This window comes from Nomascus leucogenys, chromosome 15, assembly GCF_006542625.1.
Source record: "Nomascus leucogenys isolate Asia chromosome 15, Asia_NLE_v1, whole genome shotgun sequence".
Lineage (NCBI taxonomy): Eukaryota > Metazoa > Chordata > Mammalia > Primates > Hylobatidae > Nomascus > Nomascus leucogenys.
Genome location: NC_044395.1, coordinates 7,761,577 through 7,787,757, shown reverse-complemented (window position 1 = coordinate 7,787,757; position 26,181 = coordinate 7,761,577).

Below are 26,181 nucleotides of genomic sequence, written 5' to 3'. Positions count from 1 at the left end.
CAGCAGATCTGGTAAACCCACCTGCCACCACCACTGGTAGCCAGGTGGATAATGCTTGCTAGAAATTCTGGCCCAGTGGTCCCACTTCTGTGTGGGAAGAGTCCCACTTCAGCTGGAGGGTGCAGCCTCTTGTACTGGTAAAGACCTGGATGGCAGGGTGCATGACCCCACCCACCCCTAGCACTGACAGCTAGGTGGGCAATGCCTGCTAGAACTTCTGGCTCAGTAGTCCCACTTCCGTGGGAACTCAGCTGTAGGTACAGCCTCCTGTTGTCCCAGGAAGCATGCAGACTTCAGAGTGGGTGGCCTCACCCACCCGCACCACTGGTAGCCAGGTGAGCTGTACCTGTTAGAGCTTCCAGCCTAGCTGTCCTGCTTTTGCCTGAATTTGCCAAGGGGTGCAGCCTCCTGTTGCCCTGGAAACACCCAAACAGCAGAACAGGCAACTCCACCCAACCCTGCCTCTTGTAGTTAGATGCGCTATACCTGCTAGAACTTTCAGTCCAGTGGGCTTGCTTCTGTCTGAACTCTGTGGGCAGGCACAACCCTGTGTTTCCCCAGGAAACACACAGACAACAGACCCAGCAAGGATATGGCTTGTTTGCGAAATGCAGTTCCTCCTGCCTGAGGGAGCCCAGTGGATCAGAACCTCCAAAAAGAGAAATGCAGGCATGAAGACACCTCAGCCTCCCAAAGTTTTGGGATTACAAGCATGAGCCACTGTGCCTGGCCCCAGATTTTCTTTCTCCGTAAGTGGAACCAAGGTAATTTTCAGGCTTGCCAATGTTTGAGTAATCCCATATTGCTAATCAATGGTGTCAAAATGTAAGTTCTCAAAACATTGTTAGAATCTGATTCCTGTTTGGCATACTTAGCATAACTGAGCTTCTTCTTGTTCTTTCTTTGGAAACAAAATCCCACATGTCCAAAAAGGAATGGCACAGAAATGAACCTGAGCTTTGGAGTTCAATATCTGGATTGAAATCCTGACTTACTGTGGACTAGGAACCCGCTCTCTCTCAGTTGGTGCTCTGGGAACCAGGACTGGAGAAAGGAGCTGGGTGCCTGGGCTCTTGGCTGTTGCTGTTTAAACCAAAAGGAATTGAAATCACGTCATAAATTAAGGTGGGCACTGAATCAAAGGAGGAGAATAACAGGAGAAATTTATAAGAGATAGGCAAATAAGTGCAACGTGAAGATTCACAGCAGGCATCTGCAAGCCAGACAGACAAAGCAGTGCAGAGAGTGAGTAGGAAGGGGTACCAAGAGATGTGATATGATTACTCTATAAACAGAGATAGCTTTTTTTTAATTTTTTTTATTTTTTTTTGAGACGGAGTCTCGCTCTGTTGCCCAGGCTGGAGTGCAGTGGCACGATCTCGGCTCACTGCAAGCTCCGCCTCCTGGGTTCAGGCCATTCTCCTGCCTCAGCCTCCCAAGTAGCTGGGACTACAGGTGCCTGCAACCACGCCTGGCTAATTTTTTGTAATTTTTTTTAGTAGAGACGGGGTTTCACCGTGTTAGCCAGGATGGTCTCGATCTCTTGACCTCGTGATCTGCCCACCTCGGCTTCCCAAAGTGCTGGGATTACAGGTGTGAACCACCGCGCCTGGCTAGAGATAGCTTTTTCAAGGGTTGCTGTGGCCTCCCTCAAGCTGGGAACTGGGACCTTTCTGAAAACTGTGTGTCTGTTCTTGGACAGATAACTCTAGCCTCTATCGGCCTTCATATCTGCAAAGTGGTTACGGTGCCTACCTCAAAGACTCAAATGAAGTCAGCCGGCACATAGTAGGTGTTAAAATAAATAAAAGACATGCCCTCAAGCAATTCTGCATGGCTCTGCTTTGCTCATTTGAGACGCTTCCTGCACATGCAGCAGGCTGAAGATAATGTCCCTGAGATGCCCAGAACCTCATAATGGCCTGAATCTGTCCACTGCCACCGCTGATATTTTTCAACTAGTTGGGCACAGGTTACCGTTCCAAATCTCTTCTGTCCTTTCAGGACTTTTGTTTTGTATTTCTTTCTTAAACTTTTCACCCTCATTAAATTAAGCTCTGGTTTTTGGCAAAACCTTGTTCCTGGGGGAATTCTTTAAAAGTCCCATGTTGAGTTAAAATAAAATACTTTTTCTGCAAGTACGATGGTAGCAGACCTTGTCTGTGTTGAAAGACCTGGAGTCCACATAGCCTTATGTAGCCCATGGATGTTTCAGTTTGATATCTCAAATTATCCTTTCACTGAAAGCACCGGGGAGGCTGGATTGTAACTAGTAGGTTCTTTTAGATTTGCTTTACTTCTTGGATAGAAACAGCTCATTATAAATCCATTCCTTATTGTGCATTTGAAGACAAGAGGAGGAGATCATTCTTCCCAAACCAAAGCCTCGCCTTTCCTTTCAGTTACTCGAGCTTTCTGATGTCCTGTCCTGTGTCTCCACCAGTGCCTGCCGGAGCTGAAAGAGCTGTCTTGAGGATAACAATGCAACGTGCTTTCAAACACGCCTGTCCTCATATCTGCCACTTTGGCCTTTCTTCTTTTTTCCCTAATAACTGTGATTTGACCATTATATTGGCTAAGATTAGCTTTTGTTATTTAGTGTATTTTCACAACACTCACCCAATTTGTGGCAAGGGGACATGACCCATGCGTTGGTACTGTAACAATGCTTTACTGGGTCATAAAGCCAGTGAGAAATTATACAACTGCTAAGAATCATGAGGAAATTTGAAACTAGCTATCTTTGTTGTGCGTTGGAACGATGTTGGATGAGAGGCTGAACGTCTGTGTGCTGTGACTCCTCCTCCCACCAGCTCCTTTGTTCCCTGCTAGTATCTGCTCAAACCTGAATTACCTGTAGTCCATTCTGCGACTCCAGGAGTATTTTTTGGGAGGCATGAATATTACATGCAGGTTGAAAACGCAGAGTTTATTCATTTAAATATTTATTTATTTATTCATGTACTCTCAAAAGTTTCTCAAGCACTAGTATTTGCCTGATCCAGTGTTAAGGATATAACAAAGAATACCTCTCAGTTTACTAAAGAAATGAAACTGAATTTTAGTATAATGTGTGACAATAAAAATTTCTGTGGAAAACACTGAATACAGCACAATCGTCTGGAAAAAAAGCGTGGGCAGAGATAAGAAACATTTTAACAGAGAAGGTGATTTCTGAGTTGTGTTTTGGGAATGAATAGGACTTTGGGACATGGCATGTAGATGATTTGTGGTTGAGATGCCTGATAGCTAGAACCAGGTACCTAGCCTTGGATGTGATACAGCAAAGATTCTCAATCTTGAATGTGCATCCAAATAAATCATTGGAGGATCTTGTTAAAATGTAGATTCTGATTCTGTGGGTCTGGGATAGGGCTTGAAAGTCTGTCTTTCAACAAATTGCTGATTAAAGAACCGCAATTTTATATGTCTCAAGGTTTTTTTTAATATAAATAAAAATGTTGGTATTAATTTCAAACACACAGCTGGACATGGTGGTGTGTGCCTATAGTCTCAGCTACTTGGGAGGCTGAGCCTTGAGTCCAAGAGTTTGAGGATGCAGTGAGCTATGACTGTGCCACTGTGTTCCATCCTGGGCAACAGAGCAAGACTCTGTCTCTTTTTAAAAAATAACAAAATAAAATCCAGCCTGACAGTTAAAAGCAAATTCAAACTTACATAAAAGTTGCAAGAAATAGTACGTTTGCCCAAACTCAAATACACTGTGGTTTATATTTTGCCCTATTTGATTTATTATTTTGTCTCTACATATTTATATATAATTTTTTTCTGAACTGTTTGGAAGTAAGTTGGTGAAATTTGCCCCTCTAGCTTTAAATTCTAGTGTATATGTTTTCTAAGAGCGAGGATAGTCTTTTACATTTATCACAATCAAGAAATTTAACATCAATATTAAGTAACAGTTATTTAATCCACAGGCCATAGTCTCATATCAAGTGTTCTAATAATGTCCTTTATAGCAATTTCTCCTCCTTGATCTAGAATCCAAACCAAGGTCATGCATTGCATTTGGTTGTTGTCTCTCTTGAGTCTCATATTTTAGACCAATTGCTCAGCTGTTATTGTCTTTCTTGACCTTGACAATTTTGAATAGTACAGGGCAGTTATTTTGTAGAATGTCCCTGAGTTTGAGATTGCCTGATATTTTCTCTGAAATTAATTTTAGTAGGTATTATTGGCAGGGATATCACAGAGGTGAGGTTTTGTCACAGATCAGTAAGAATCTGGTGAATGCAGGGCTGGACACCAGGAATGACTGCCAGTGTCTCAACCAAAAATTGCTCACCTGCCAGAAGCTTTGCATTACCTACGGCATGGCTTGGCCCACCCTGCCTGGGGAAGACACACTGGATCTTGGATTCATTTTGAAACTTGAAATAGTAGATCTTAGTTAGGTTCCAGGCTTGCCTTTGCATCTTGCCATTAAGCTATGGCTGTTTTTCCTTGCTCAGATAGCCCACGTATGGCTTCTTTTTATGCGGCCTGCAGTTCTAAGTGGTCAGGCTCTGTCTCCACCTCCAGCATCCTCTCTTAAAAATCTTGCCCTGGCCATGTTATTAGGATGTTATTAGGATGGAACTGTGGAAGACTGGATGCTAGATGAGCCTGCCGACTTCAGGTTCCCCCAATGATTGTGCTCCTCTTCTCTCTAATTCTTCATTTTTTTCTGTCTAGAATTCCCTTTTCAATTCACCTCACCCTGCCAACTTCTTTATAAAGCTCTTTCATTCCCCAACTCACCAATTCCTTTGCTTATTAAAGTTTGCAACACCCTGCATAGATATCAGGATCAAGAAATGCAGTCTTGGCTGGGCGCAGTGGCTTATGTCCATAATCCCAGCACTTTGGGAGGCCGAGGCAGGCAAATCACCTGAGGTCAGGAGTTTGAGACCAGCCTGGCCAACATAGTGAAACTCCATCTCTACTAAAAATACAAAAATTAGCCTGATGTGGTGGTGGGCACCTGTAATCCCAGCTACTCTGGAGGCTGAGGCAGGAGAATCACTTGAATCTGGGAAGTGGAGGTTGCAGTGAGCCAATATAGCGCCACTGCACTCCAGTCTGGGCAACGAGCGAAACTCCGTCTTGAGGACTGGTATCATGCAGAACTGCTACAGGACAACCAGAGGCAGGGCTGGGAGGCTGTGGTGTGTGTGCAGTTAAAATCAAAGGCTCCATGTCTGACAGATTGGCTTCCTGGCTATGGGAACTTGACAAGATATTTCTCCTGTCTAAGCTTCAGTTTTCTCAAAATTAAAATAGGAATTATACAACTACCTATTTTTAGGGTTTTTGAGAAGAATAACTGAGATAATGCAGGTCACTGATTTACAGACTGTGTGTATTAGGACGGAAATTGCAGAAACACGGACTTGGTGCTGAATCAGGGAACTTGTATTCCTCTTGCCTAGGAACAGAATCAGTCTTAGAGGCTGGGGTAAGGCTAAACCTGCAGATGGTGGCAAAACGGCCCTAGCTTCACTGGCCAGGAATATTCAGGGCCCAGGAAATAAACCAACCCTTATGAAACTGTCAAAGCCTTGGCAGCAAGGGGATTGGAGCTGGACAGGGCACATTCCAGGACAAGAGTGCTTGTGTGGCTCCTGTCCTCAGGAACGGTATTTGGGACCAGAGGTTTGAGGAGTAACAGAAGCAATACTTCAACAAGATTTTTAATGAAAATCACCAATAACTGTGTCAATCTGTTGTCAGAGTAAACTTCCTGTGGTGCCTAAAAAGAAGTCCTAAGGAAAACAATTCTGATCAAATCCTGAATTCCTTTGTCGCAGGCATTTTCTCTGCAACACACCCAAAGGCATTTTGTAAAATAGCAGCAGTTTCTGAAAGGAAGATGTGTTAATAGGATACAGTTTGGGTGTCATCAGCTCGTTCCCAGAATGGGTTTCGCATCAAGACAGACATCAAAATGGAGAATAGAGATGAATTCACTCACATGCTGGCACTTGATGGAGAAAAGGAGAAAATCAAATGTTTTAGTGGCCTGGATACTACAGCTCTTGACGTGAACATTTTTAGCTCCGTTTAGCTCTCTCAAACTGACGGGGTTATAAAATCATTCTGCAAGACTGACACCATTATTGGGTACAGTTCTATTCTGCCTTGAAGTTTGAAAGTGTAACAATTAGCAAATATTTACTGAGCGTCTACTATATACCGACACTTGGCTAGGCATGAAAGGCGATTGGAAATTTATGTAAAATCAGTTCCTCAGTGCACGTTAGTAACAAAAGTAGCTTCTTCTTGGAATATCTACCTTAGGCTATTTCAAATCATCATCTCATCTGGCCCAGCGTTGATAATTCTTATCCCCTTTTAATAACAGAAATCTGAGGCACAAAAAAGTAAAAAATAAAAATTGTCCAAGGTCATTTGACAAATGGCTGAGCTGTTATTCTCAGCTGTTATTCTGCTGTTTTACTATACTGTGCTACCTGGGAAGAGAATATATTGCACATATTAAAAACAGATTCAAAAGAATGTATGATAAATGTCAAATAAAAATGAATGTTCTTTTTTTCAATTTGGAGTCAGTCCATTTGAGAGATGGAGAAACTGAGGCTGGCACATACTCTCAATAACTCTAGAGAATTTGTTATTGAGGGAGGAGGCCTCAAGTGCTTTGATGCCCAGCACAGCCTTCTTCCCATTAACCCTTGGCGTTGTGACGTTTGCTTTGCAGGATGAACTCTCTACTTTCTGGACATGTGTGTCCTGCACAGATGGTGTCTGGAGTGTTAGTGTGACTCCCCTCAGCTACAGTTTGGAGTAGGTCAGTGTCATCACTCATTCTAGGTGGCCCACCTCCTGCCAGGGTTCCTCGAGGTGCTGGAAGCAAAGCAGCTGAACACTGCCAGAGAAAGCCTGTCTGCCTCACTGTGAGGTGGATGGAAATCCCGATAGGATGGGAAACAGACTGCTGGGAGATTGATGTGTGCTATCCGCCCTTGCACGGAGAGGAATGGCCACCCTGCTATCGCTGCCTCCTTCCTGCTCCCTGATGAGTGTAGTTGGCTGTTTGGGGTGGCATTGAAGGAGTGTGTCTGGGTTGATTCAATGAGGGACATGGCTCTGAGATGGAACATTTCTGTCCAGAAGGGACGAGAGAGGCATGCCAAGGAGTTGTGGTGGAGGCATAGTGCTGTCCAATGAATTTATCACTGAGCATCTTGTTCCCATTCCCTAGAAAAAGAAAGAGAAAGAAAAAAAATAAAAAAGCTAAATACCAGGCAAAGAGAGTTAATCTGTGTCCACAGCATTTTGAAATAATAAAATCAGAGCAGGCTCACTGGATACCATCCATTTCCATTTCACGCTCTCAGAGTCTGAAGACAGACTGATGAGTTTGGCTGGCAGAGTTCTTTCTTTCTTTCTTTGGCTAGCTCCCTGACTTAGTTCTTCCTACTGGAATGATGGGAAGAAGTCTTAAGGGCTGGAAGTTGGATTTAGGAAAACAGCCCACCAGGGGTTCACATCCTTCCTCTAGCATTGAGCAAATCCATTTGGGAAATCTCAGCATCCCTCTTCTCTGTTCTGTTTTATTATATACTTCCAGATGGGCTGGAAGGGCACCATCTCCAAGGGCACTGCCACAGAGAGCTTCTTGTTCTGATTATTCCACTGAGTCATGACGAACAGACTGTCAGGGGGAGCATGACCTGTGTGCGAGTGGCTCAAGCTCTCCTCAGGCACAGTTTTCTCTGGTGCCCAGACCTGACTGAAATCCCTGAGCCTGCTGCTCTGGGGTGCACTTGAGTTCCCTGATCTTCTGGGATGGAGGGAAAAGGCAGGTCAGGGATAACCTTGTTGCCTTATAAGATCCGGACAACTTTGGTTCCACAGCCCAAGGAGAAAACGAATAAGAATAAGAAAAAAAATGACATCCAAATCCTCTTTAATCAAAGCATTTGAAAGGACCTGACATGCAGTCATTGTGCTCCAAATTTATTACTACAACAGAACCTGGGAAATACTAATGAAATAGCAATCTGCTGGAACACAATGCGCTATTTATGGAAATGCAGCTCTGCAGTGCAAGGAGAATACAATGGGGCCTGAGGTGGGGAAAGGCCTGTCATACTTTAGGGTTTTCCATTGCCCCATCATCATCATCAGGCCCAGAGCATCAGCAATAACAAGACGGCTTTAAGAACAGACTCTCTTTGCAGGCCCTTGCAAGGACACCAAGCCTTGATGTGGGCTTTGCTGTCAGTAGCTCCTGTGTCTGGCCTCTGAAGCCATGTGTGTACTTAGGAAGGGATGGGGGGAGGAAGTGCTTATAATTACCATTAGTTGAGGACTTACCATGAAGCAAGATTTACAGATTTTATTTTAGTCAATGCTCATAGTATTTCCATAGTCCTAATTTTGCAGATGACGTAACTCAATATCATAGGTATTAAGTAATTTTTACCCAAAGCCACATAACTTGCAGCTGGACAGGAATTTGATTCTGGCCAGTCTAACTTCAAAGCTTATGCACTTATCTTTCCCCCACAGACTATGCAATGACTTCAGTTCATGATTTTTGGACCCCTTTCAATAAGTGAATGAAAGATTTCTTATGAATAGCATCCTGTCTCCTACCTCTTGTGCTGTGGGCTGACAAAGGAAATCCTTTGCTTCAAATCTCCTTACATGCTGGGGTTGTTTCTATGTGAAGTACAGAGTTAATTAGTTAATTAATTCAACAATTAAACAAAGACTATTGAGTACCTACTATTTGCCATGCACTGTGCTAGTTGCAAAAGAAGCCTGTGAAAAAGGCACATTAAGTCCTATTCTGGAAAGGAAATAACAAAGTTAAAAAGGCACTATTAAAGAAGAATCAAAATAATTACAATGTGTGAGTAGTGCGACTTAAAAAACACTGAAAGAAAACAGGCTACCGGGATAGATAATAATGAGACCAGGGAAAAAAATGTTTTCATTGAATGCTCAGGAAGCTGAATTCTGGTCTGTGGGATGAGACACTTTCAAGCAGTTGCAAAACATGGAGAATAAATGCTAGGCAGAAGAAATATCCATGGCAAAGTCCCTGAGGCGGGAGAGAGCTTGCCATGTTTAAGCTAGGAAAGAAGGGCCAAGAAGCTGGGGCAGGGTGAACCAGAGGGAGAGTTACACAGACTAGACACAACAGGGTAGCTTGGGCATGTCTTGTTGACCATGCTGTGGAGTTTGGAGCTGGTTGTTCTAAGTGCATTAGGAAGCAATGTAAGGATTTACAGAAGGAAAGTGATACATGCTGATTACATTTTGACAATCATGTATTAATAGGAAAACATGTCTGTGCTCCAAAATTTAAAAAATGGGTTTTTATGGTGTTTCCTTATCTCTGGCCTTCAGCTACCCATCTCCCCTACCAGGTTGGTGTATATCCTTTTGTATATGTTCTATATACGAATTCTATATATATTGCATATGTTTATATATGTGTGTGTGTGTGTGTATATATATATAGGATTAAATATGGATATATTGAATTAACACACATACATACCATTCTACAGCTTGTCACCCTTTTTTTCTCTCACTTTATAATATATTTTGGAGATTATTATATATCAGGACATATAGAACCTTGCCATTTATTTAACAGCTGTTGATTGGTCAGCATAACATGGTGGTTTAAGAACATAGGCTCTCGAGGCAGACTGCCTGATTTCAAATCCTGTTTTGTATGACCTTGGACAACTCAACTTCTCCATACCTTGAGTGACACATCTCGTAATGGTAAGATGAAAGCGCCCACCTCATAGGATTGTTATGAGGATTAAATGAGTCAATACATGTAAAACATCTAGAACAGCATGTGGCACACATGGAGAGAATAGGCTTCTGCATGTGGCACACATGGTGTGAATAGGCTCCTGCATGGGGCCCATGTGGTGTGAATAGGCTTCTGCATGTGGCACACATGGTGTAAATAGGCTTCTACATGGGGCACATGTGGTGTAAATAGGCTCCAGTCTGTGGTGAATGTGGTGTGAATAGGCTCCTGCATAAGGCACATGTGGTGTGAATAGGCTCATATATGTGGTACATGTGGTATGAATCTGCTCCTGTATGTGGTACATATGGTGTGAATAGGCTCCTGCATGTGGTACATGTGGTATGAATAGGCTCCTGTATGTGGTACATGTGGTGTGAATAGGCTCCTGCATGTGGCACATGTGGTGTGAATAGGCTCCTGCATGTGGCACATGTGGTGTGAATAGCCTCATGTATGTGGTACACATGGTGTGAATAGGTTCTTCCATGTGGCCCATGTGGTGTGAATAGACTCCTGCACGTGGCATATGTGGTGTCAATAGACTCCCGCCATTATGAGTGTACCATAAATTAACCAGCCCACTGTTTACGGTCATGTCAGTCTTTCCCAGTTTTTGCTTTTATAAATGTGACAATGAAATATCCTCGTAGGTATGTCATTTCACTCATGTGTGAGCATGTCTGTATAATAAATATTTAGCAATGAAATTGTTGGGTCAAGAAGTGATAATGCTAATTTTGATAGGTGTTATTAAATTTCTTTTTATAGACTATTTTTCAAGTTACAAGTTCACCTACTATGTATCATCAAACTTTTTTATATTTGCCAACCAGATAGGTAAATAACAATACCTGATTGTAATTTTATTTTCTGTTTCTCTTAATTTGATTGCGTCTGAGCATCCTTTGTTATATTAAGAGTTATTGCACTCCTTTTTTTTGTAAGTTCGCTGCTCAGGTCCTTTGCTCATTTCTTTTTATGTTGTTTCTCTTTTTCTATTTAACTTTATTTGTGTAGCGGGTAAGGATGTGGGTTCTGGAAGAGACTCTCTGGCAAGAATAATGTTTCTGCCTCTTATTAACTGTATGACTCTGGGCAGGTTAATAAATCCCTCTGTGCCTCAATTTTCTCTGGATAGCCTAGTATTTATGTTATATGGTTATTGTAATGCTTAAATGAATTATGAGAGACTGCAATATACAAACAGACAATGGCCAGATCATTAATAAAAATAGAATTCTGACCCACAATCTGCAATAATGAGGCCAGGCAGCCAAGACACATTCTTTGTACAATTGGTCCTGATTGGAAGTCGAAGCAAAAACTAGGGAAGTGATCAAGTACCGATTACATCTTGGCACCAAATCAGTACTTGACTGTTTCCCTAATTTTTGCTTTGACCTCCAGCCAGGACCAACCAGAAAAAGGCAACTATGCTCCCCTAGCCAGTAACATAGGTGTCCTGTTTCAGTTAGCCTGCCACCAGCTTGCTCACACCAACAATCTCCAAGTAGGACACGCCTGAAGCCTTCTCTTTGAGACGGAGTCTCGCTTTGTTGCCCAGGCTGGAGTGCAGTGGCGCAATCTCGGCTCACTGCAAGCTCCGCCTCCCAGGTTCACGCCATTCTCCTGCCTCAGCCTCTCCAAGTAGCTGGGACTACAGGCGCCTGCCACCACGCCTGGCTAATTTTTTGTATTTTTAGTAGAGACGGGGTTTCACCGTGGGCTCGATCTCCTGACCTCGTGATCCGCCCCCCTCGGCCTCCCAAAGTGCTGGGCTTACAAGCGTGAGCCACCGCGCCCAGCCTTCTCTTGTTTTCTTTACAAAGGTTTCCCTCCACCTATATCTGTCTCTGCTAAACACCAGTGGTGGTGGTTGACTCCCTCACTATAGCTAGCTCTGAATAAATTGCTTATTGTTTCAGTGGTCTTCATTTATTTCTGCAATCGGTCTATGTAAAATGCTGAGAAGAGAGTTTGGCATATAGTGAATATAGTAAACATCCAATACCACAGGTGATGGTGGTTCCCTGTGGTGTGTCGTGTTATGAATAATTTTTCTCAGTTTGTCTTCCTTCTTCAAATGTAAGCTCCTTGAGGGAAAAGGCTGCTGCTAATACATTTTGAAGTCTTTCACAGAGCCTAAAATAATGCCTTACAGCTGAGTGAATCATGCCTGAATGTCAAGCAAGCCTAGGAGTTCAGAGGCTGGTAATCATATTGCAGTTTCAAACATTAAGTTCATACATTAACCACGGGGAAAATTAGATAGAGGAGGGGCCATTGGCTCCATTTATGCTGGTGTACAGACAAAAAAATAGATGGGAAAGGGCTGAAAGATAGTAAGGTATTGTAAATCCAGATGTGTGAGCTGTGTGATTGCTAGCAAATAATAAGTATCTTTAGTTTCCTCCAATGTAAATTGGGGTAATGCTAACTGTACAGAGGTATTGTGAGATGTGTGTGAATGACATTATAAGCAAGTCCCCAATAGGGTTATTTTTTGGTGAGTATTTGTTAAGTCATCTGCATTTATATAATATCTTACTCTTTGCCAAACACTATCTATGAACTCATGTTTTAACCACAGTATACTGTAAAGGTAGGTAGAACCAGAATTGTTATTCCCATTTAACATGTTAGAAACTAAGGTTCTCAGCCATTAAGGATGTTGCCCAAGGGTGCAAGGCTGACGTGTAAAGATGGCGCCAAGTGTTAATCTCAGGCTTTTGATTCCAAATTCTATGTTTAGTCCACTAAACTCTACTGCTTCATAGATCCTCTTCGTGTATTTGTACCCCTTTTAGATAATTTTTTTAAAATGAAAGTTTACTGGGCTTCTAAGACTCTCCTGGGGAGAATCTTAACGCCAAAGTGCCGGGAGCTATGTGTCTTTGCATCTCTGACATCATTTCCATGAGGGGCAAAATCCACCAAGTGGAGCGAGGGCTGCAGAGCCTGTCCGTGCCCACCACACTCCATTCCCTGCCCATCTGATTCACCCCTGCTCACTGGCGCCATTTCCCCCAAGGCCCTTGGCCACTGCAAGAAATAGCAGCTGTGGCCATCTAGTTCATGCCACTGATTAAATGGAATTTATGCTTCAAATTTGGAAATAGATGCCTTCTTTCCAAGGCAAAACAGCTATCCAAAATCAGGCAACCGAGCTCATTGAGCTTCCAAAGACTCTTCTTTGACCATACACTCCTCATTCCATTCCAGTCAGCCTTTATTGAATATGTACTATGTGTTAAGGACACAGATTTGTCTCTGCCAAATCACCCCCGTAAGTATTTCCTAAGCACCCATGAAGTATAAGTCCATGTGTTGTGTTCATGTATGGAGAGTATGAGGAGAAATAGCTGAGGACATACAGAAGACAAAGAAAATGGCACCCTGGATTAAAAAGTGAACCCAGTGAAAAGTGAGACACTGGGATACAGCAGAGCAAGAAAGTTTAGGGGAAGTCAAGAAATGACTGAGATCCTAACTCTCCATCTATGCATTAAGACCTTTAACGGAAATGAAGCCCATACCATTTTAACAACCCCCCCAAATTGTACTGCTTCTGCTTGCTTTTGAATGGTCTTTAAGGACCATTCTATCTTTGGAAGCTGAGTTGAAGAGAGCTCAGAGATTCCAGAATCCTGTAATCCCACATCCTAAGCATAACATCCCTAACTTACACTAGACTCCAGACTAATTTTTAAAAAATAATTTCAACTCCCCTTCCCCAGTTATTCTGCTTGCAGCTTATTGGAATCACCCATTTTGGCCCCATGGGTCTCCTCATTAGACCACTGGCTGCTGTGAACATAGACCCATTTCTTTCAGGCATCCACACTCTGCAACAAGGCTTAATGTGTTAACTTGACTTATGGGATAAGAGAGGAACTTGGGGCTCCCCTCCTCTCCTGCCATCCTCAAGGGATGCAGTGCTGCTTCGTGCTGTCTGCTTTTGTGAATATCTGCAGGGCTTTAAATAGAATCCTGTGGGAATAACTCCTTTTAAAGGGAAGTTGAAAGCACTTAACTCAGCCAGAACTCGGTATGCATCAAAGGTATGTATCTGCACAGCAGGAACTGTTCTCTTAGTCTTGCACTGGTCAGAATTGACCACAAATGTCCTTTCATTAAGTGGTTGTTAAAAGCCTTATTTTTGAAACACAGGACGGAAAAAGAATATAAAGAAGAAAGGAAAAAAAGGAGTCTGAAAGTTTTCTTCAGAGGCTTCATAATTCTAAAACTTGTAGGAGTGCTTTCCTAAAATTATGGGAATGTGAGGACAAGAAAGAAGGTAAGCAAGGTAATTATTATAGTTCTTAGTATTATCTCTGAAGAAATATAACTTTGTTAGAATCCTTATTATTCCTGTTCCTAGCTATGTAACTTTGGGTAAGTAATTGGACATCTTTGAGCCTCAATTTTGTAATCTACTGAACAAAGGTAATGACTGTAGCTTCTCGCAAAGGTTTGCTGAGTGGATTCAATGTAACGAGCAGTGTAAGGAACCCAAGAGTAGGTTTGTAGGTTTGTGGACACACAGTAAACCTTTCCTAAATGGTAGTTGCTCGTCATCATCTTCGTTGTCATCATCACTGCTGTCATCATTCCATTCATTTTGTGAACACCTGATTAGTCTTCTTTGTTAGTCACTGTGGTTGGCTCCACCAGGGTATAAAAATGAATCCAACTGTGGTTCCCACCATTGGGGAAGTTCAGATCTAAAAGGGAGGATAAAACACATACAGAAATAACATTAATACAGGATAGGAAATGAGAGTGCAGTATGGAGTGGGTATGGAGTGCAAAGAGAGAGCAGAGCAGGACAAGATTATTTTCAGCTGGCAGCAAGGTAAGAGGTGTGTATTCAGGGAAAGTTTGATCGAAGAGAGGAGTGTTTTGTCTGGGTCTTGTTGGATAGATAGGATTTGACATAGCAAAGGAAAAAAGTCATTCCATGGGGAAGACACAGCACCATCCAAGCCATGAAAATTCAGAGCAAACTGAAGGAAAATCGAGTAATTCAGTTTGAATTGAGCATAGGTTGTTTTTTTTTTATTATTATTATTATACTTTAGGATTTAGGGTACATGTGCACAATGTGCAGGTTTGTTACATATGTATCCATGTGCCATGTTGTTTTGCTGCACCCATTAACGTGTCATTTAGCATTAGGTATATCTCCTAATGCTGTCCCTCCCCCCTCCCCCCACCCCACAACAGTCCCCAGAGTGTGATGTTCCCCTTCCTGTGTCCATGAGTTCTCATTGTTCAATTCTCGCCTATGAGTGAGAACATGCAGTGTTTGGTTTTTTGTCCTTGTGATAGTTTACTGAGAATGATGTTTTCCAGTTTCATCCATGTCCCTACAAAGGACATGAACTCATCATTTTTTATGGCTGCATAGTATTCCATGGTGTATATATGCCACATTTTCTTAATCCAGTCTATCGTTGTTGGACATTTGGGTTGGTTCCAACTCTTTGCTATTGTGAATAGTGCTGCAATAAACATACGTGTGCATGTGTCTTTATAGCAGCATGATTTATAGTCCTTTGGGTATATACCCAGTAATGGGATGGCTGGGTCAAATGGTATTTCTAGTTCTAGATCCCTGAGGAATCGCCACACTGACTTCCACAATGGTTGAACTAGTTTACAGTCCCACCAACAGTGTAAAAGTGTTCCTGTTTCTCCACATCCTCTCCAGCACCTATTGTTTCCTGACTTTTTAATGATGGCCATTCTAACTGGTGTGAGATGGTATCTCAATGTGGTTTTGATTTGCATTTCTCTGATGGCCAGTGATGATGAGCATTTTTGCATGTGTTTTTTGGCTGCATAAATGTCTTCTTTTGAGAAGTGTCTGTTCATGTCCTTCGCCCACTTTTTGATGGGGTTGTTTGTTTTTTTCTTGTAAATTTGTTTGAGTTCATTGTAGATTCTGGATATTAGCCCTTTGTCAGATGAGTAGGTTGCAAAAATTTTCTCCCATTCTGTAGGTTGCCTGTTCACTCTGATGGTAGTTTCTTTTGATGTGCAGAAGCTCTTTAGTTTAATTAGATCCCATTTGTCAATTTTGGCTTTTGTTGCCATTGCTTTTGGTGTTTTAGACATGAAGTCCTTTCCCATGCCTATGTCCTGAATGGTATTGCCTAGGTTTTCTTGTAGGATTTTAATGGTTTTAGGTCTAACATATAAGTCTTTAATCCATCTTGAATTAATTTTTGTATAAGGTGTAAGGAAGGGATCCAGTTTCAGCTTTCTACATATGGCTAACCAGTTTTCCCAGCACCATTTATTAAATAGGGAATCCTTTCCCCATTTCTTGTTTTTGTCAGGTTTGTCAAAGATCAGATAGTTATAGATATGCGGCATTATTTCTGAGGGCTCTGTTCTGTTCCATTGATCTATGTCTCTGTTGTGGTACCAGTACCATTATAGCCTTGTAGTATAGTTTGAAGTCAGGTAGCGTGATGCCTCCAGCTTTGTTCTTTTGGCTTAGGATTGACATGGCGATGCGGGCTCTCTTTTGGTTCCATATGAACTTCAAAGTAGTTTTTTCCAATTCTGTGATGAAAGTCATTGGTAGCTTGATGGGGATGGCATTGAATCGATAAATTACCTTGGGCAGTATGGCCATTTTCATGATATTGATTCTTCCAACCCATGAGCATGGAATGTTCTTCCATTTGTTTGTATCCTCTTTGATTTCACTGAGCAGTGGTTTGTAGTTCTCCTTGAAGAGGTCCTTCACATCCCTTGTAAGTTGGATTCCTAGGTATTTTATTCTCTTTGAAGCAATTGTGAATGGGAGTTCACTCATGATTTGGCTCTCTGTTTGTCTTTGATTGGTATACAAGAATGCTTGTGATTTTTGTACATTGATTTTGTATCCTGAGACTTTGCTGAAGTTGTGGAGCCAAGATGGCCGAATAGGAACAGCTCTGGTCTACAGCTCCCAGCCTGAGTGACACAGAAGACGGGTGATTTCTGCATTTCTGTTTGAGGTACCGGTTTCATCTCACTAGGGAGTGCCAAACAGTGGGTACAGGACAGTTGGTGCAGCGCACTGTGCGCAAGCTGAAGCAGGGCGAGGCATTGCCTCACTCGGGAAGCACAAGGGGTCAGGGAGTTCCCTTTCCTAGTCAAAGAAAGGGGTAACAGATGGCACCTGGAAAATCGGGTCAGTCGCACCCTAATACTGCGCTTTTCCAACGGGCCTGGAAAACGGCACACCAGGAGATTGTGTCCCGCACCTGGCTTGGAGGGTCCTATGCCCATGGAGTCTCGCTGATTGCTAGCACAGCAGTCTGAGATCAAACTGCAAGGCAGCAGCGAGGCTGGAGGAGGGGCACCCGCCATTGCCCAGGCTTGCTTAGGTAAACAAAGCAGCCAGGAAGCTCGAACTGGGTGGAGCCCACCACAGCTCAAGGAGGGCTGCCTGCCTCTGTAGGCTCCACCTCTGGGGGCAGGGCACAGACAAACAAAAATTCAGCAGGAACCTCTGCAGACTTAAATGTCACTGTCTGACTGACAGCTTTGAAGAGAGTAGTGGTTCTCCCAGCACGCAGCTGGAGATCTGAGAACGGACAGACTGCCTCCTAAAGTGGGTCCCTCACCCCCGAGCAGCCTAACTGGGAGGCACCCCCTAGTAGGGACAGACTGACACCTCACTTGGCTGGGTACTCCTCTGAGACAAAACTTCCAGAGGAACTATCAGACAGCTGAATTTGTGGTCTCATGAAAATCCGCTGTTCTGCAGCCACCGCTGCTGACACCCAGCCAAACAGGGTCTGGAGTGGACCTCTAGCAAACTCCAACAGACCTGCAGCTGAGGGTCCTGTCTGGTAGAAGGAAAACTAACAAACAGAAAGGACATCCACACCAAAAACCCATCTGTACATCACCATCATCAAAGACCAAAGGTAGATAAAACGACAAAGATGGGGGAAAAACAGAGCAGAAAAATGGAAACTCTAAAAAGCAGAGCACCTCTCCTCCTCCAAAGGAACACAGTTCCTCACCAGCAATGGAACAAAGCTGGACAGAGAATGACTTTGACGAGTTGAGAGAAGAAGGCTTCAGAGGATCAAACTACTCCGAGCTACGGGAGGAAACTCAAAACAATAGCGAAGAAGTTAAAAACTTCGAAAAAAATTAGATGAATGGATAACTAGAATAACCAATGGAGAGAAGGGCTTAAAGGAGCTGATGGAGCTGAAAGCCAAGTATCGAGAACTACGTGAAGATTGCAGAAGCCTCGGTAGCTGATGCGATCAACTGGAAGAAAGGGTATCAGTGATGGAAGATGAAATGAATGAAATGAAGCAAGAAGGGAAGTTTAGAGAAAAAAGAATAAAAAGAAACAAACAAAGCCTCCAAGAAATTTGGGACTATGTGAAAAGACCAAACCTACGTCTGATTGGTTTACCTGAAAATGACGGAGAGAATGGAACCAAGTTGGAAAACGCTCTGCAAGATACTATCCAGGAGAACTTCCCCAATCTAGCAAGGCAGGCCAACATTCAGATTCAGGAAATACAGAGAACGCCACAAAGATACTCCTTGAGAAGAGCAACTCCAAGACACATAATTGTCAGATTCACCAAAGTTGAAATGAAGGAAAAAATGTTAAGGGCAGCCAGAGAGAAAGGTCAGGTTACCCAGAAAGGGAAGCCCATCAGACTAACAGCTGATCTCTTGGCAGAAACTCTACAATCCAGAAGAGAGTGGGGGCTGATATTCAACATTCTTAAAGAATTTTCAACCCAGAATTTCATATCCAGCCAAACTAAGCTTCATAAGTGAAGGAGAAATAAAATACTTTACAGACAAGCAAATGCTGAGTGATTTTGTCACCACCAGGCCTGCCCTAAAAGAGCTCCTGAAGGAAGCACTAAACACGGAAAGGAACAACTGGTACCAGCCCCTGCAAAAACATGCCAAATTGTAAAGACCATCAAGGCTAGGAAGAAACTGCATCAACCAACGAGCAAAATAACCAACTAACATCATAATGACAGCATCAGATTCACACATAACAATATTAGCTTTAAATGTAAATGGGCTAAATGCTCCAATTAAAAGACACAGACTGGCAAACTGGATAAGGAGTCAAGACCCATCAGTGTGCTGTATTCAGGAAACCCATCTCACGTGCAGAGACACACATAGACTCAAAATAAAGGGATGGAGGAAGATCTTTCAAGCAAATGGAAAACAAAAAAAGGCAGGGGTTGCAATTCTAGTCTCTGATAAAGTAGACTTTAAACCAACAAAGATCAAAAGAGACAAAGAAGGCCAGTACCTAATGGTAAAGGGATCAATTCAACAAGAAGAGCTAACTATCCTAAATATATATGCACCCAACACAGGAGCACCCAGATTCATAAAGCAAGTCCTGAGTGACCTCCAAAGGGACTTAAACTCCCACACAATAATAATGGGAGATTTTAACACCCCACTGTCGACATTAGACAGATCAACGAGACAGAAAGTTAACAAGGATATCCAGGAATTCAACTCAGCTCTGCACAAAGTGGACCTAATAGACATCTACAGAACTCTCCACCCCAAATCAACAGAATATACATTTTTTTTGGCACCACACCACACCTACTCCAAAATTGACCACATAGTTGGAAGTAAAGCTCTCCTCAGCAAATGTAAAAGAACAGAAATTATAACAAACTGTCTCTCAGACCACAGTGCAATCAAACTAGAACTCAGGATTAAGAAACTCACTCAAAACTGCTCAACTACATGGAAACTGAACAACCTGCTCCTGAATGACGATTGGGTACATAATGAAATGAAGGCAGAAATAAAGATGTTCTTTGAAACCAACGAGAACAAAGACACAACATACCAGAATCTCTGGGACACATTCAAAGCAGTGTGTAGAGGGAAATTTATAGCACTAAATGCCCACAAGAGAAAGCAGGAAAGATCCAAAAGTGACACCCTAACATCACAATTAAAAGAACTAGAAAAGCAAGAGCAAACACATTCAAAAGCTAGCAGAAGGCTAGAAATAAGTAAAATCTGAGCAGAACTGAAGGTAATAGAGATACATAAAACCCTTCAAAAAATTAATGAATCTGGGAGCTGGTTTTTTGAAAAGATCAACAAAATTGATAGACTGCTAGCAAGACTAATAAAGAAGAAAAGAGAGAAGAATCAAATAGATGCAATAAAAAATGAAAAAGGGGATATCACCACCAATCCCACAGAAATACAATCTACCATCAGAGAATATTACAAACACCTCTATGTAAATAAACTAGAAAATCTAGAAGAAATGGATAAATTCCTCGACAAATACACCCTCCCAAGACTAAACCAGGAAGAAGTTGAATCTCTGAATAGACCAATAACAGGCTCTGAAATTGTGGCAATAATCAATAGCTTACCAACCAAAAAGAGTCCAGGACCTGATGGATTCACAGCTGAATTCTACCAGAGGTACAAGGAGGAACTGGTACCATTCCTTCTGAAACTATTCCAATCGTTAGAAAAAGAGGGAATCCTCCCTAACTCATTTTATGAAGCCAGCATCATCCTGATACCAAAGCCTGGCAGAGACATAACCAAAAAAGAGAATTTCAGACCAATATCCTTGATGAACATTGATGCAAAAATCCTCAATAAAATACTGGCAAACTGAATCCAGCAGCACGTCAAAAAGCTTATACACCATGATCAAGTAGGCTTCATCCCTGGGATGCAAGGCTGGTTCAACATATGCAAATCAATAAATGTAATCCAGCATATAAACAGAACCAAAGACAAAAACCACATGATTATCTCAATAGATGCAGAAAAGGCCTTTGACAAAATTCAACAACCCTTCATACTAAAAGCTCTCAATAAATTAGGTATTGATGGGACATATCTCAAAATAATAAGAGCTATCTATGACAAACCCACAGCCAATATCATACTGAATGGGCAAAAACTGGAAGCATTCCCTTTGAAAACTGGCACAAGACAGGGATGCCCTCTCTCACCACTCCTATTCAACATAGTGGTGGAAGTTCTGGCCAGGGCAATCAGGCAGGAGAAGGAAATAAAGGGTATTCAATTAGGAAAAGAGGAAGTCAAATTGTCCCTATTTGCAGATGACATGATTGTATATCTAGAAAACCCCACTGTCTCAGCCCAAAATCTCCTTGAGCACAGGTTGTTTAAAGAGAAAAGAAAAGTGGGACAGAACAGACAGAGAGATTGAGAACAAATCATAGAAGCACTGTAATCATTTTTAATAAACATATTCTCATCAGAGAGTCTCAGAATTCTTTGTTGGCACTTAGAAGAATTGGAGCCAGAGACCCTTGGCGACTGTCCACTCTGCTCTCTGGATTCTGGGAAGAGCTATTTCAGCGGCCCTTAGATGTGAAATCATGACTGACCCCATGCTCAAGCTCTGCAGGGGCGGCGGAGCGAGAACTCTTTTGGGCACCTGTTCAGGTGTCTAAGGGGCTGCTGAAGAGATGTCATCTGGTGTCCTTTGCTGAAATGTAGAGTCATATCCCAAGTATGCATCCAATCACCCTGCCTCTCCTTTCTTTCTTTTTTTGTTTGTTTATATAAAACTATATAAGACTTTATGCCTGTGAAGAAAATCAGGGTGCTTGCCATTGACTTTTAGGATGGAATGTGGTAAGGGAACAAAAATAAAGTGTGTTGAACTCCTGTTATGTGACAAATGTTACCTTAGTGGTTTTCTTGTATTAAAGTTCACTTGGTTTTCATGGTTACCCCAATATACAGTATGTACCAGTTTTTTTGCAGATGATGAAACAGATGTTCAGAAAAGTGAAACTCCTGAATTTCCCAAAGTCTAGTAGCCAAAAAGTGACAGAGGATAGTTTCATATGTAAACCTGCCTCGTTACAAAGCATAAGCCTAGTCCACTTGAAAGTCTATCACTGGGTCCTTTGAGGAATTATGGAGTTTTTTCAAACTAAAATGAATTGCCTAATTGTCAAAGGATAGCCCTGGTAAGAGGTGGGCAATATTTCTTTGTCCTTTTCCAGCTTATAGCTCCTTAACAGCTTTACCCGGGGGCAGCAATTATGTTTGATTTGTTTATCATTATATATTTAGTATCTAGCATGTTCTCAATAAATATTAATAGAATCAATGATTCCTGGTCTCAATCCAGCTTTTGTAACTCCAGGCGGTAGTGTGATACACTAGTCAGTCCATTGACTTTCGACTTATCAGAGTCCAAAGACTTGACTTTACTACTGTTTACCATGTGCACTCGAGACATTTTAAATCTACCAGAGCTTTGATGCCCTGTTCTGTAAAATAAAACACCTAAATCTATTGTAGCTTCTATGCAGATTTGTAGTGTGAGGGTTAAATGAGATAATTTCGTTGAATAAATATTTTCTAAGCTCTTGCTTTGCACAGGATAAGGCATGGACAATGACTACAAATAATGAGCCTGTGAAGAAAACTATTTTTATACAAATAAAAGTCAAAAGCCTGTTCTTATATACAAGGTATCATCAGCTTAATATCAAGAAAACTTCACCCCCAAGACCTGCAGAGTTCCCTACTGATTTTTTTCCCTCCCTGTTGAAAAATTGAGCACATTCTTTTTCTCATGACATTTCATCTAAATCAAGTTGTCAGGAAGGTGTAATTTCTTTTAGGTGTGTGTATGAAAATAGATAGGCTGCTTTTTCCTTGGGGTCATTAGCACTTACCTATTTTCTGGATCCCTGGTTTGCTGAAAGCAACAATGGATGACGTTCGCAATCAGAGTGACTGGCTGAACGTGTTTCCTGGTACTATCACAGTTTTGTCTCTTGGCTTCTCCCAGGATGCCTAGTAAGTTTATCAGAGGCCCATAACACAATTTTTCTCCTGAATATGCCCATATTCTTATTTCTAAGATTGAGACATCTCTGAAAATCAGCAGTAAACCCCAACCCAGAGATTAGGTAAAATTTAGATCAAAATTTCCGAATTAGAAGACAATTTAGTAATCATTTAGCTTTACAGATCAGGAACCTCAGATCCATCCATTCATCCATCCATCCATTTATTTACTCATTAATTCAACCTATACTAATAAGCCCCTGCTAAATGCCATGTACTGGCAATAAAATATTAAATGAGTTGGGGGTTCTTAATTACCACACCTTGATGATATTTTATAATCCTTATAAAATATAACAACAAGAGGAACTATTTTTTGTGTATGCCACATGATCCAGAGGGCTGCTTTCTCATGCATTATTTTATTTAATTCTCATAAATATATATGAAGTAGGTTTTATTATTTCTATTTACAAATGGTAAATCAGAAGCTTAGGGAGATTAAGCAATGCACCAGAGATCATGTAATCAGTAACCGAGTTAGCATGGCAACCCAGCTCTAACTCCAAACCCACACTTTTGACATTACACAGGGAAGTTCCAATAGTCCAGAGAAGTGGAGTGATTGTCATGAGATCATAGGAAAGCTATTACAAGAGCCAGGATCTTATGAATCAAGTTACTGTGTGTGTAAATGTGAATATGTGTATTTATGAGTGTTTTTTTCTAAACACTGCTATTTTCAATCAGTTAAGAATTTTACACTCTTTTTTTTTTTTCTTTAAATAATCTGCTAAACTATTCAAAACGCTCCTTTAGTGTGGGGAAGGAAAGTTTGAAATACATGCAGTTTATGATGCAGAACTTCTAAATATTTCTATAGGGAAATCATATAGGGCTAGAAAACTACCTGAAGCCTTATAGAGGACACATGTGATGACATCTTTGAAAAACAGTTACCTTCAAAATTGCAGTTCCATCAATACCTGGGCATTGATAAGGCAAATCATTAATCTATCAATTTACAATCTCTCCGGAAAGCATAAGATACTTTATGAAAAGGTCATCTAGATCAGTGATTCTCAACTTGGATATGCTTGTGAATCATCAGGAACTTGTAAATGAAGATTTTATTCGATAAGTCTGAGATCAGGCTTGAGTCTGCATTTCTAAGATGTTTCCAGATGATGCTTACTCTGTCCATGAACTTGGAAAAGTGAGTCATCTAAGCCAACATGTTTCCTATTATGGCTCTCAGATGAAGTAGACAAAGATCTTAGTCTCAGTAAGGTTTTTTATTGTGTCGAATACGATATTATCAACTATAAGTTTAAAACTTATTATCTTGATTGTTGACTGAATCATCCTTTACAAGACCATTCCAGAAAAGTAGTGATTGTCAAGCAGACAAGAGGCACATTTCAAGTGGCATTTCAGAGAGAGGTCCTATTTGATAGTCTAATCATTGCAGGTCTCAAGTACAGAGTGAGAAAATGTGAAAATGATTCTACCATGCACCTGATTGCAAAGAAAAAAAAAAGAAGATTAAAACTAAGCTTGACAAATTAAAATTGTAGGAAAACTGAAAAGAGGTACAAAGTAGTACATTCAAGGCCAGAAACCAAAATATAAATGTAAGGTGTGATAATCGTGGGACATGTCAAAGGAAAGACCTGAAGTACACACCCACTTACAAGCTACGGATGAATCAGCAATAAGATGCTACCAGTGGGATGGAAATAGAAGTCCCACGGTACTGTAAAATTTTAAAGTATTCTTTCCATGAGAGCTTGCCCTATGTTATCAGGATTTTACGTGTGACATTATTTTATTTTATTAATTTTTTGAGACAGAGTTTCACTCTGTTGCCTAGGCTTTAGTGCAGTGGTGCGATCTCAGCTCGCTGCAACCTCCTTCTCCTGGGCTCAAGCAAGTCTTGTGCCTCAGCCTTCCAAGTAGCTGTGATTACAGCTACTGTAATCAGTGGTGTGATGCACCACCATGCCAGATAATTTATATATATTTTTTTTTAGTAGAGATGGGGTTTCACTATGTTTGCCAGGCTGGTCTCGAACTCCTGGCCTCATGTGATCCACCCACCTCGGCCGCCCAAAGTGCTGGGAGCCAGCGCACTCGGCCAAGTGTGACATCCTAAAGAAGATGTAGAGATTTTAAAAGTAGCAACATCACATATCTTTAGGTCAGAGAAATTTTTTCCATCCCTGAAAAATTCTTCGCTATACCCTCTTTTCTCAGATGGTTTATTCTTTTTCTCCTGTCATTTACATTATATAAAACAGAGCTGTACTTAGATCCCTACTCCACAGGAGGCGCTGTTAAACTTACTGGTGTACCCGCAGCATACACACCTATGAAATCGAAGTCACATAAACTAGTAAGTTTCCTACTTTGCCAACACAGTTTCAAATGTAATGTGTCGAGTCTACTAAAAAATAACTGGTATTTATAGAGTTATCTCATTACAACAGAGACTTACAAGGTTGGCTCAATGTCTCCAACAGAATGAGTCTGGGAGCAAATCCTTTTCTGCCCATAGACTAACAGTTGACATTCATTTAGGACTTTTTGGCTGAAATGCATCAGTGAATAGAGGTACATTGGACATCTGGGAATTCACATGAAAAGCAAAAATTCAGGAACGAGTTTAGGGCCTCTTCAAATGCTTCTTGTTTTAAGTTAATTTTATTCTTGTTCTGGCTTGTTACTGGGATGCTGTCTCAGAGCAGTGAATAACCTTGTAGGTAAAAGCTTAATGGTTGAGTTGATTTGACTTGATTTTAGGCAGCAGGTATTGACTTCTTTCTGTTTCTTCCCATACGGCCGGACGTTCTTTTGGGTTCTGTGCTGGTCTAAAATTTCCCTCCATGGATAAAATTAGCTGTGTAGTAGGGGTACCAGTCATGCAAGTAGTATATTCATTCACTGAAGAAAATTCATTCATTCAGTCAGTCATTTGAAAAAAATATCTGCTGGGTTTTTGCTCTTCAGTTGGAAGAACATATGTTTCTACCCATGTATCTTTAACATCTTGCTTTCTCCCTTCCGACTCAGCCAAGAAGCAAGCAGCATTCCTCGTTCCCAAGGGGAAACCCAAACACCCAAAAGCAGATCTGTCTAAGGTGGCCGTGCAATGGTTTCATCAGGCCCAGAAGTAGGTCCAGGTAACTGGCTGGATCAGACTTTCAAATGTTTTCAGTTTCTAGAAGAGAGTGGGTGTATGGAGACAGTGGGTGGATAGATACATGGGCGTTTTTATTGACCTCTAATAAGTCAGCTACTGTGCTAGAAGCTTGTACTTTTCTTTCTTCCCTTAGTATTCTCAAGATCTATGAGAACTTCCTTGTTGTTATACTCATTTTATTGATAAGAATGATGAGACCTAGAGAAGCTACAAACTGTCTAAGCTCATCTAATGACAAAACTTAGATACACAGATGGTCTCATTTACTCCTTCCTTCCTTCCTTCCTTCCTTCCTTCCTTCCTTCCTTCCTTCCTTCCTTCTTTCCTT